The 13,541-nt window shown below is 41.3% G+C and overlaps 1 pseudogene; it reads left to right on the forward strand.

The window, feature by feature from the left end:
* The first annotated feature begins 5,763 nt into the window (after nt 1–5,763).
* On the forward strand, nt 5,764–8,474 carry LOC135541510 (retinoblastoma-binding protein 5-like; annotated as a pseudogene).
* Nucleotides 8,475–13,541: the final 5,067 nt, after the last annotated feature.

A 13,541-nucleotide genomic window follows, 5' to 3' on the forward strand; every position in this document is an offset into this window, starting at 1 on the left:
ACGGGGCATCGCCAAGATTATCAGTGCTCACATCCATCCATTCTGAAAACAAACGATGGCCACAAGAAAGTAAAAACACCAGCAAGCACACCATTCAGAATCCGCAAACCATGTTTATATATGCTCAAATGTTCTTCTTGTATTTTCTCATAAACCATCATTTCGTTCCAGAGCCCTTGTCAAGGGGTGTATTGACTGTGGTTCTGAATATTAACCTTCCTAAATGTTTCCCTGTGTGTCTGCAGTTGGAGTCGAGATGGACAAATAACATCCCGTCCCTGTGGGAAGTCCGAACTGGAGACTGACCAAAGGTTCCGCTTCCCCTCGCCCATCCTAGAATTGTAGTACAAGCCCAGAGACTTGTGAGTATATATCTATATCTACCTCGTCCGACACCTCAGCCCAGTCTTATCCTTTCTAACTAATTGTAACTCCTAACCTCATCCATCAAACTACAGTTAGTAGTACCATCCCCACCTATCTGGGAGTATATATCTATACCCCAGCTCAGTATATACCTCCACCTTAGCTTAGCCTACACCTCAGCCTATTATGCTTCCTAACTGATTGTCACTCCTTACCTCAACCCATCAAACTAGAGTACCACTCAACAGACCTTTGAGTATCTGTATGGAATAATGGAATACTTGTATGGAAAAATATGGAAATGTCTGACAGCAGGAGATGGGATCCTTAACTACTACCACCACCACGTTCAATGCCAGATACTTTTCTCCAAGGAAGTCTGTGATAATGAAGACCTTTTGCCTAAGACTACCACAACAATTACATTGTCTATGCTAAATGTGTTTACATTGTAACGGGAAAACAATAGTTGTGGTATAAGAAATACATTTTATTCAATGGTGCTTGGAAAAGCAGAGATGACAAAATACCTTTTGTTTCACCCATACATCAATATTATTAAAGAACAGTATGTTTATAATATCATAAACCAAGTCTTTTATAAATTCCAAATGACATTTTCTATATTCATACGTTTTAAAGGGAGCTTTTGTCATGACAAGGTGAAGGTGCCCTCCTCAAATGGCACAACAGAATCTTTCAGATTGACCAAAGCACAGCATATAGCAACCATCTCGTATACTTGAGGGATGTCTCCTTTCATATCTGGAAAAGGACAAAGTAGTAGAAGTAGATGTTGCTGTAGCATTACTCATCTTCACAGTGGGAATCCAGTCAACATGGTGTCTTGATAAAGGTCAACTGGTGAACCTACAGTAGTACATCAACAAATGAAAAGCAAACCTGATGTTAGAATATCACTTCTTCAGGTCACCGATACCACCAGGAGTCTTAATAGTTTGCTTCCTGTTTAATTCATTCAGGTGTTTAGTGTCACATAAAGATGACATTTATTGTCGGGCTTGAACAATGAATATATGATATCCACTGGAGTTTTCTGGGACAATAATGTCCTCCAAGCTATATGGATGTCATATTGTATAATTTGTCTCCCCTTTTCATGGTCATGGCTAGAAAGGATCCAGCTTTTGTCAAATTAACATATTTGACATTTCGTAACAGAATAGGAGAATTATGTTAAGATTAGGAAACAGGTTAACTAAAATGAACAAAAATTACTTTTGACAAAAGCTGTATCCTTTTAGCCAGGATTCCTTTTTTATAGGCCTAGATTACGTGGTTGCATTCAAGACAAGGTCGTTTTTATTGATCTGTTGTCAGTAGAGTAGGCCTAGGCTACCGTCCTATAAAAAATGATTTGGCTAATTTCTCCAGTCATATAAAGTGTAGTAGAATTGCATGAAATGTTTATCAAAGGCCACATTTTTCCTTTGGAAAGGAAACAGCTCTGATATAGCCTATAAACCTATGCCACTACGTGCTCAATAGCCTAAAGTATCACTATCATATCTCGTCATAACATTAGGAAGTAGGCTTACATCTGTCTGCAATTGTGATGAGGCATGCAGTCCTTTGTCATAAAGGACTGCATGCCTAAGACCGAGTGTAAGGCACTGCATCGCAGTGCTATTGGCGTTACTACAGACTCTGGTTCGATTCCAGGCTAAATCAAATCAAATCAAATTCTATTTGTCACATACACATGGTTAGCAGATGTTAATGCGAGTGTAGCGAAATGCTTGTGCTTCTCGTTCCGACAATGCAGTAATCACCAACAAGTAATCTTGCTAACAATTCCAAAACTACTACCTTATAGACACAAGTGTAAGGGGATAAAGAATATGTACATAAAGATATATGAATGAGTGATGGTACAGAGCGGCATAGGCAAGATTCTGTAGATGGTATTGAGTACAGTATATGCATATGAGATGAGTATGTAAACAAAGTGGCTATTGATACATGTATTACATAAAGATGCAGTAGATGATATAGAGTACAGTATATACGTATACATATGAGATGAATAATGTAGGGTATGTAAACGTTATATTAGGTAGCATTGTTTAAAGTGGCTAGTGATATATTTTACATAATTTCCCATCAATTGCCATTATTAAAGTGGCTGGAGTTGAGTCTGTGTGTTGGCACCAGCCACTCAATGTTAGTGGTGGCTGTTTAACAGTCTGATGGCCTTGAGATAGAAGCTGTCATGATTGGGAGTCCCATAGGGCAGCACACATTTGGCCCAGCGTTGTCTGGGTTTGGCAATGGTATGGCTGTCATTGTAAATAAGGATTTATTCTTAGCTGTCTTGCCTAGTTAAATAAAAAATTGAAGTACAATTTGGGGGGGGGGGGTGAAAAATTGCTTCCCCAGTACTTTAAACTCACGCAACACATGCTAATTGCTAGACTACAAGCTCATTTTGGCTAACTTAGTGTTGTTGTTAAAACCTAGCATAACAGCTAAACTAAACTCGAAATCGTTCAGACTTGATTTACCAGTGAGGAAATGATCGTAGCAGACACGTTACTGACATCCGTCTGGATTCAGGTCTTGCTGGTCAAAAAGGTTTCTTCCTTTCTGACTGTTCTTGGTCTTCTCTTGGTGTCACCAATGGTGTTTCATGATTGCGGGAATCTGTAAGCATATTTTTCCCCCATTGCCTTTCCTGGCTTGTTAAAGCAGCCAAATACTCTACGGAAAATGACCGTAGTAACGAATCAACTAGTTTTCGACACTGTTATTATGCAGTTTGGGGTAGCCACTCGGCTGTTGTCAGAAGAATTATTGCGGTGGTCTTCCAACATGGCCGCCAAGAGGTGTCGTACGTCACCTGCAAGCCCTCTATTCGTAGTTTTGTTAGGAACTTCGTAAATATCTTTCTTAAGAACTTTGGAAATATCTTATGTGGCATTGACATTAGTGACGTGCTTGAAACTAATAAATATGCCTTTGTGACAGGGATGATAGGATTTGGCCAACTATTATAATGGAATAAACAAATGTACAGTCAGTAACACAATATAAAAATCTGTATACAGTGTGTGCAAATGAAGTAAGGAGGTAAGGCAATAAATAGGCCATAGTGGCGAAGTAATTACCATTTAGCAATTAACACTGGAGTGATAGATGTGCAGATGAGGATGTGCAAGTATAAATACTGGTGTAAAAAGAGCAGAAAAACAAATATTGGTTGAGGTAGGTAGTTGGTTGGATGGGCTATTCACAGACGGGCTGTGTGCAGCGATCGGTAAGCTTCTCTGACAGCTGATGCTTAAAGTTAGTGAGGGGAAAAAAGTCTCCAACCTCAGTGATTTTTGCAATTCGTTCAAGTCATTGGCAGCAGAGAACTGTAAGGAAAGGCGGCCAACTGAGGTGTTTGCTTTGGGGATGACCAGTGAAATATACCTGCTGAAGTGTGTTCTACGGGTGGGTGTTGCTATGGTGACCAGTGATCTGAGATAAGGCGGAGTTTTACCTAGCATAGACTTATAGATGACCTGGAGCCAGTGGGTTTGGCAATGAATATGGAGCGAGGACCAGCCAACGAGAGCATACAGGTCGTAGTGGTGGGTTGTATATGGGGCTTTGGTGACAAAACGGATGGCACTGTGATAGACTGCATCCAATTTGCTGAGTAGGGTGTTGGAGGCTATTTTGTAAATGACATCGCCAAAGTCATGGATTGGTAGGATAGTCAGTTTTACGAGGGTATGTTTGGCAGCATGAGTGAAGGAGGCTTTGTTGTGAAATAGGAAGTCAATTCTAGATTTAATTTTGAATTGGAGATGCTTAATATGAGTCTGGCAGAGTTTACAGTCAAGCCAGACATCTAGGTATTTATAATTGTCCACATATTCTAAGTTAGAACCGTCCAGAGTAGTGATGCTAGTCGGGCGGATGGTGGGGCATCGATCGGTTGAAGAGCATGTATTTCATTTTACTAGCATTTAAGAGCAGTTGGAGGCCATGGAAGAAGTGTTGTATGGCATTGAAGCTCATTTGGAGGTTTGTTAACACAGTGTCCAAAGAAGGGCCACATGTATACAGAATGGTGTCGTCTATTCAAAGTCATATTCATTCAGATATTTTCATACAGTCAGTTCATATATTTGCATTTCATACTTTCCTGTACCTGTGGGCTGCCACTTGAAAGAAGAAAAATGCATACAAAGAACAGCATGAACAGTTTTGAAATATTCTGTATGCAAGGAAAATAAAGAAGGCTCTCCAACCCCCTCAGTCCCCATGCACCCGCCCGCATCCTCCCTCCCCACCCAGAAACCATATCTTCCACCCCGCCTAGCCTCCCTCCACCCACATTATCATCTTTCCTCAAACCATTACAATCCATGATATTGCCAAGGGTATAGATACCACATTTGGACCATTGGGGCAAGGCATTATTGTTAAATATTAGGCTGGGTGTGCCATTTCAATCCCAGTTGCATAGATTTTCAATTTTGCAGCAAATATAAATTGTGTGAATAAATAATAGGGCTAAAGCGTAGTTTACATTTGTTTAAGAAAGATCAATGAACACCACATCTTCCAGGGCAATTAGAGCCACCATATTTCTCTCTGTTCTCAGCCAGGGAGAGGAAGAGTCATGTCTAAACCAATTCAAAATTGGGGGGTGAAATGCTAAATGCCCTCTCTGTAAATTTGTTAATTTAGTCTGGGATCTCTTACCTTTTCATCATTTTGAATACGCTCTGGATTTTATCCCAATTGCTGGAAGGGGGAGACTCACAAAATTCAACCGAGGCAATGTATTCAATTTCACAATAGAAATTCTGCCGGTGAGAGCGACTGCGACTCGTCCATTCTACTGAGGTCTGATTGAATTGATTTTAGCCTTCTGTTAAGTTTTTGGCAATGGTTTTATCTAAAGAAGGAAATATACTGTATATATTCCTAAATATTTAAAATGACAAACAATTGGATTCCATATGTAGAGATGGAGTCCTCTGTCGCATTCTTGAGGGGGAGTAAGGCAGATTTGGTTAGTTTTATTTTATTTTTGATATGTAGCTGAATCTGTTCATAATCTTCAAAGTGTTTGGGAGAGATTGAGATACTTTATCTAAATAATGTAAGATATCGTCTGCGTATAATGAGATGACGTAATTCGTAGGCTTGAGAGATATTGGGGTCATTTCTTTCGATTTTCAAACTGCCTGGGCTCGGGGCTCCATTGAAGAAGAGAAACAAATAGCAGAGGTGAGAGGGGTTCACCTTGCTTACTACTTCTAGTGATTCTGAATGGAGCAGAGCAGGTATTGCCTGTTATTACTATGGCTAAGGGAGTTGACATATAGAATCATTACTGCAAAGCTTGTTAGCCAGTAGAACACTGGGTCGATTACCATGGAAGTAATGGTTGTGTCGAACTCGATGGATGGCAAATTCTACTCTCTGTCTAATAAAAGAAAATGGTTTGTGATACAAATGTAAAAACCATGTTAAAGGTAGACTCAGAGAAATGACGTTACCTCGAGCAGCACCGCAGATATTGAGATGAGTGAGATGAATACTTCGCTCTAACACAGTCACACACAATGTCTGCACATGTACACGGGTTCACGTCACGCTGTTTACAGTGTGGTAGCCAGTGCGCCAAGACAGCAGAGAAGTTGAACCCTGTGCTTCAACGCTCATAGTTTTTGCGGAAATTGACCCATTATGCTGTTTACTTTCTGCATCTACATCATATTGCTGAGTCTACCTTTTAAACATCCTTCCTCCCAATGAAGAGTTGAGAATTGCCAGAACAGTCTGGAGTACCAAAAATATTTTGGGGCTAAACTGGCGTGGAATCGCTCACGAAGCACTGTTGAAAGAGGAATCATTCAGGAGTTTACAAGATTCCAGAATCATAAACCAAAACTGTCTACTGATGAGGATGGATGTTGTGGATCTTATAGAATGGGTTGGTTAATTCATTCCATCCTGGGATTTTGTGTTCAGGAAAACTGGAGTGCGTTCGCCCCAGACTTTAAGGAGCTGGATGAGAACGTGGAGTACGAGTAGAGAGTCTGAGTTTGATATGAAAGATGAGGATTAAAGTGAACCTGAACATACAGGTACACACACACACACAAACGTGTGCATAAATGGAGAGACATTGCTGCTTGTCAGGGACTTATTTGTGTGTGTGTGCCCCAGGTGCGGATGCAGCGGAGGATGAGGAGGTGGATGTTGACCTCTTGACCCCATTGTGGCTTTTTGCAGCAGGTGAGTGTGTGTGATGATGATTAAGGTAGACAGGTGTTGTGGTGGTGATACTTTTATAGCTTTAAATAGGCAAGGCAATTGAATAGAAATGTAATTGCAACACAATACTGTGTTAGTGATGAGGAGCTAGAAGACTTCAAGGCCTTGTTCTACCTGCCCATCGCTCCAGAGGTAGAGGACCCTGAGGAGAATCCATTGGTCCCCCTCCGGATGCAGCCATCCAGACCGCCACCGCAGAAGATGGTTCTTCCCACACGGGGCGGGGACAAGAAGCAGCACCAGCCATCCTCAGAAGGAGCCCCGCCCAAAAAGGCCGTACCACCACCATCATCGAGCTACAAGGGGTGCCCAGTGATGGTGAGAGTCAGAAGAACACACACACACAACTATTTTTAACCATTGATTGGATACCTATTTGACTTGTGTATTCTCCCCCTATCCCAGATGTGCACCCCTTACTGGGGATGAAGGGAGACAGCAAGTCCAAGAAGAAGACGGCAGGGCGGCCGAAAGGCTCCAAAGGTAAAGAGAGAGACTTCCCCTTCAGGCCCAAACCCTACAGGGGGGACAGGGTCTACCCTGATGAAGTGGGAGGAGGAGGGATGAAGGGCAGAGTGGAAGGGGGCATTACTGCTGCAGGTAAGGATGTGATATGATATGACGCCACAATGGGGAGCTATGCTGATCCTGCTAGCTACAATGATTCACCAGCCATCTGCTCCCGCGGCCCGACTAGGCCCACCCTACAAACACACACTGACCCTTTAACTGAGCCCAAACCGCCCACTATCCCCAGGCCCCCAACCCCCCCACCCTACAACCCACCCTCCTTAACTCTGCTGATTAGGAACTGATTCTGGGACAGATTTGAAATGTGGTGGGACTAATCCGAACAAAATCAAGAGATTCTCCCCACTGTGAGGGTTTGGGTTAGTTGTGATTCTGGCTTTCTGGTTGTTGGTTTGGTTTCCAATATGGTCACCGGCCAGCCGACTGACCTGGGGGCTAGATGGCTTTATACTGACCTGACCTGCGGCTGGTTTGTCTACTTCCTGCTTGCCCTTCCTGCTCCACTCCGCACCGGCCTTGCTCTTCCCTGGGCTTGTGTGTCTGTGGTGGATGGGTATATCCAGGTTTGTGTCTATGTTGGATGTGTTTGGGTGTTTTGTATATTTGTGAAATCAATTCTGCTCTAAGATCTGTGATGTTTGCTGTGCTTTTTTAAAAACAACTGTCAAGTTATCCTGCTGGACCACAATGCAAGACACTGAGAGTTGAGCAAAACTGAGCTGTCATAAGCTGTGTTCAAAGTCTTCTCAGTTTTTTGTTGGTTAAAAACAACTCATGGTCCCTTGGGACCTATGCAATGTTATTGGGTCAAAAGGAGAAATTTACAAATGTTTGCTATGAAAATAACTTTGTGAAACGTTGCAAGCGAGCAGTGAGGGAATTTCTTCTTTTGAATCACGTTTTATTTTTCAATGCACCTCCAAAAGCATCTTTTTTTCAAATTGCATTATTGAAAAATTGTTATGGTAAGAGATTATACACCTGAAATGCCTCCGCTTTGAATTCTGTGTTTATTTCATGTTGACCGTACTGTCTGTTCTGGGAAAAGAATGAAATTGATAGACTATAATTTCTGTACCTGGCACGAAGGTAAGACAGACAATATTTAGTGTTCAAGCCAAGGACAGGTCCCGAGTGTTTCTCCTCAGTAGATAAGGAGTATGTTCATTGTGAGATCTCTTCTATGTATTCTATGTGATATTCTTGGTGTCTTTCCTACAGGGAGCCTGGTTTCACAGTCCTACAAACAGCATGATATTGTGGGTCTGGACTGAGCCAGCAGCTTCATCATCGCCCCCCCCCCCCGTGGTTCTGGAAGGAGAAGGACAGGCACCTGAACATTTTTTTTTTTACTCTCCTAAACTCAAAAGACAACTTGTGACATCACTCAAGACTCTCATTATGACATCACAGCCATCTATCAGTCAGGCTGTTGACTGGAGTTTCGTAAACCCACAAGCTGTCTCTCTTTCTGTGTTGCCATGGTTACTTGGATTATCTCCCTTCTATCAAAGACTGCTGTATGAGACCTAATAATATCACAGGTTTGGATGAGTTCTGACTGGTAACTCTATGCCCCAGCAACATGGCAGATTCACACCTTCTCTTTTTGCAGTTTTTGGTACTAGTAACAGAAATGGACCAAGAGAAGGGTGGCATGTAGCCTAGTGGTTAAGAGCTTTGGGCCAATAACTGAAAGGTTGCTGGTTTGAATCCCAGAGCAGACTAGGTGAAAAATATGTTGGATGTACCCTTGAGCAAGGCACTTAACCCTAATTGCTCTTTTAAGTCTCTGGATAAGAACGCCTGCTGAATTACTCAAATGTAGAAGAGGGAAGCAACAATCTGCAATAGTAAAGGATCACCTCTTCTCCATGTCTGTCTTTTTCTGTAGTATGACTGTACATATATAATAATCTGCAGTGTAGTGTGTCCCAACTTGTCTGCTTTTAACTCCTATATATATATTATTCAACTATTTTGGTGATGCCACTGTTAAGGGATTTTTTTTAATCTATAATGATATAATATATATACATTTCAATCAGGATGTACTAATCAGAATACTATTATGTTACTGTATATGTACTAATCAGAATACTAAATGTTACTGTATATGTATGAATTTTCTTATCTGATCCCAGTACTGAAAATGTGTGTGAATGTGGTCAAGAGTTTAGTAACAATGACGGTCTGTTCCTTGGTACAAATGAATCAGACTGGCTAGAATGGTTATCTACACAAGAAAACCTTGACTCGTAAATTATATTAAATTGGTAGGGAGTCGGATGTGGGAAGGCTTGAGACGGCCTTTGTACTGGAACGGAGATGGCACGGGGTAGTGTTAGAACTAATGACGTCATTTTCAGTTTATAACCTGTGGTAACCTGTATTGTGGCAGTACTCTCTTGAATAAAGGCTGCTATTTGACTTTAAGACCGGGCTCTGTCCATTCCTATAAAATAAGGGTCTTACAAATTCTTATGAATTGACAGTGTTTAATTTTAATTGGGAATTAAAACAGAGGAATTGAATTCCTTCAACAGCCACCTCTGTAATTATTGAGTCTTGACTGGAGTTTCTTGTCTGTGGAAGAATAGGGGGTTTCCTGCCAAAACCCACTGCCTTTTCCCGGGATAAATCTGTGAGAAACTGTTAAATTATTCATTTTTAAATTATATGAACAGCATAATGTGAAATGGAACTGTTAAATGATATGAGATGTCTAAATCTGTCTTCTCTGCTATCTGCATGATGAATCAATCAACACTGAGGGTGGGGACAGAGACCGCATCTCAGTAGGCTATGGAGCGCAGTCCATCTATCATCTTATGGGAACTTTTTTTTTCTTGTGACAGTTGGGCCTACAGTGCATTTGCTGTATAATGCATTGCCTATACTACAGTATGATAATATAACAACTGAATGCACATCTAATTTACACATCTCCACCTGGCTTTCAGGGGTCACCTTACTTTTTCATAGTAAAGATATATTTTTATTTTATTTGCAGCTGCAGAGTTTTAAACAGTATATTACTAGGATACCATTGCTATAAATCAGTGCACATTTGAACACTGTCGTTCTCCATTAATTCCATTCAAATTGAGTCCACAATAGATAATCCTGTTCAAGATTGATGTGTGTGTGTGTGTATATATATATAATATGTTTGTATATACAGTTGAAGTCGGAATTTTACATCCACCTTAGCCAAATACATTTAAACTCAGTTTTTCACAATTCCTGATATTTAATCCTAGGAAAAGTTCCCTGTTTTAGGCCAGTTAGGATCACCACTTTATTTTAAGAATGTGAAATGTTAGAATAAAAGTGGAGTGATTTATTTCAGCTTTTATTTATTTCATTACATTCCCAGTGGGTCAGAAGTTTACATTCTCAGTGGGTCAGTTTACATACACTCAATTAGTATTTGGGAGCATTGCCTTTAAATTGTTTAACTTGGGTCAAAGGTTTCAGGTAGCCTTCCACAAGATTCTCACAATAAGTTGGGTGAATTTTGGCCCTTTCCCCCTGACAGAGTTGGTATAACTGAGTCAGGTTTGTAGGCCTCCTTGCTCACACATGCTTTTTCAGTTCTGCCCAGAAATGTTATATAGGATTGAGGTCAGGGCTTTGTGATGGCCACTCCAATACCTTGACTTTGTTGTCCTTAAGCCATTTTGCCACAACTTTGGAAGTATGCTTAGGGTCATTGTCCATTTGGAAGACCCATTTGTGTCCAAGCTTCAACTTCCTGACTGATGTCTTGAGATGTTGCTTCAAAATATATCCACATAATTGTCCTTCCTCGTGATGCCATCCATTTTGTGAAGTGCACCAGTCCCTCCTGTAGCGAAGCACCCCCACAACATGATGCTGCCAGCCCCGTGCTTCACGGTTGGTTCTTCGGCTTGCAAGCTTCCCCCTTTTTCCTCCAAACATAACAACGGTCATTCTGGCCAAACAGTTTTTGCTTCATCAGACCAGAGGACATTTCTCCAAAAAGTATGATCTTTGTCCCCATGTGCAGTTGCAAACCGTAGTCTGGCTTTTTTATGGCGGTTTTGGAGCAGTGGCTTCTTCCTTGCTGAGCGGCCTTTCAGGTTATGTCGATTTAGGACTCGTTTTACTGTGGTTATAGTTATTTTTGTTCCTGTTTCCTCCAGCATCTTCACGAGGTCCTTTGCTGTTGTTCTGAGATTGATTTGCACTTTTCGCACCAAAATACGTTCATCTCTAGGAGACAGAATGCATCTCCTTCCTGAGCGTTATGATGGCTGCGTGGTCCCATGGTGTTTATACTTGCATACTATTGTTTGTACAGATGAATGTGGTACCTTCAGCCGTTTGGAAATTGCTCCCAAGGATGAACCAGACTTGTGAAGGTCTTGATTGATTTCTTTTGATTTTTCCATGATGTCAAGCAAAGAGGCACTGAGTTTGAAGGTAGGCCTTGAAGTACATCCACAGGTACACCTCCAATTTACTCAAATGATGTCAATTAGCCCAACAGAAGCTTTTAACGCCATGACATCATTTTCTGGAATTTTCCAAGCTGTTTAAAGGCACAGTCAACTTAGTGTATGTAAACTTCTGACCCACTAGAATTGTGATGCAGTGAATTGTAAGTGAAATAATCTGCCTGTAAACAACTTCAACTATATAATGTGCGGAAGCCTAGCTATATATTTTATTTTACCTTTATTTAAGCATGGAGTCACCATATTGAATAATGGCACAATAATTTGGGCTTGGACTCATAAAGTTTCCATTGTGTATTTTTCATCAGGCTCAGGTTTGAATTTTCAATCAAGGTGTATTTATATGCTTTAGAATGACACTTCCGGTTTTGGCGGGAAATACCGGGGAGAAAAGTGATTTTTTCTTGGGATGGAACATTTGTAAAATTCCGGGAAAATATTCAACCTTATTACACAGTACACATACTGTAGTATGCTCTCCACCAATCAGAGCAAATGCAGTCCAGTCACCATTGTAACCTTCAGAATACTATGACACAGGTTTGTGCCACATGATGTCGCTGCTGCAGCACCAATCTCCCAGCACAGTGGAGTGGAGCCTGGTGAGGTATAGCCTCACTGCCTGGCAAAGCTACATGGTGATAATGAATAGCTTTTCTCTGTCATTTGGATTCCATTTTGTGCTTCTGCACAGTTGGATTCCATTTTGCCATTATTTTAAAAAGAACTGACAAAAAAAAATGAGAGAAATATGGATTGTGATTGAGAATAGAGAAAAGACACATAACAGCCAACTAGTGTGTGTGCGTTGTTTATCTGGTAGAGTGAACCAACTTTGAGTGTTGCAGATGAAAATGTACCATATAGGAAAAAAATCACAGTTGTCTGACTGTGTCTGTCTGCACATCTGCCCCCCCCCCTCCCTCTCAGGCTGTCAGGGTGATAAAGGAATGAGTGAATGGGCAGAAAAATTAGTGTTTCCTTAGCATGGCTGACTGGCTCATCATTCACACTGGTTACATGAGACTGAGCTTATTAGATGAATGGCCAGATGTATCGCGTGTTGGTGTTCTGGTGTTGGGTGGGTTCTGCTGACGACATGGGTTTGGAGTCAGGCTATGGACAGGCTGGAAGAATTTAAACCAGGAAGAAGTCTCATTCAGATCAATGTCAGATACTCAAGTGACACCTATGCTACCTTGGCTGAAGACAGTACTGTGCCATGGCCTATAGCATGCACTATGATGGTGTTGACCAGAGTGTTTATGTGGGGTCGTCGTGCACTTTATGAAATATGTGAAATAGGGTGTCATTTAAGGTTTGCTCAAGGAATCTATTTCCCACGGTTGTCAGCTATTTACAGTACATGGTATAATCTTTCCAGATTTCAGATCATCTCTGTAATGACTGATGACTGACCACCAAGTTATCATAATCAAAACCTGTTCATTAGCTAGCCTGTTGTCAACATGACATGAACTACGGAGGCCTACGAGGGTGAACATTGGCCACATATTGATGTGGTGTAAAGGGTCCATTACGAGGAGTGAGTCCATCTACTTGTCTCCTTTTAGTTTTCCACACACTGATGTAAAAGTTGACCGGTCGAGTCAAATTCCTGCCAGGCCATATTGCATTCAGCCATCTTGTTTCTTCAGATCAGTTAGGTCCATGTTGGAGAGCTCAATGAGGGCAATGGTGTCTCTGTTCTAGGAAACAGAGTGGAAGACCACATGTACATGTGACTCAACATTGTAAATGGATGTGGAAACAACTCCATAATAATACAGAGTTACAAAATGACTGGAGGCTAAACTGCTGTGAGAACTAAACACATTAGCCTAGTCTGAAAAGTAA

This window comes from Oncorhynchus masou, chromosome 6 (genome assembly GCF_036934945.1).
Source record: "Oncorhynchus masou masou isolate Uvic2021 chromosome 6, UVic_Omas_1.1, whole genome shotgun sequence".
Classification (NCBI taxonomy): domain Eukaryota; kingdom Metazoa; phylum Chordata; class Actinopteri; order Salmoniformes; family Salmonidae; genus Oncorhynchus; species Oncorhynchus masou.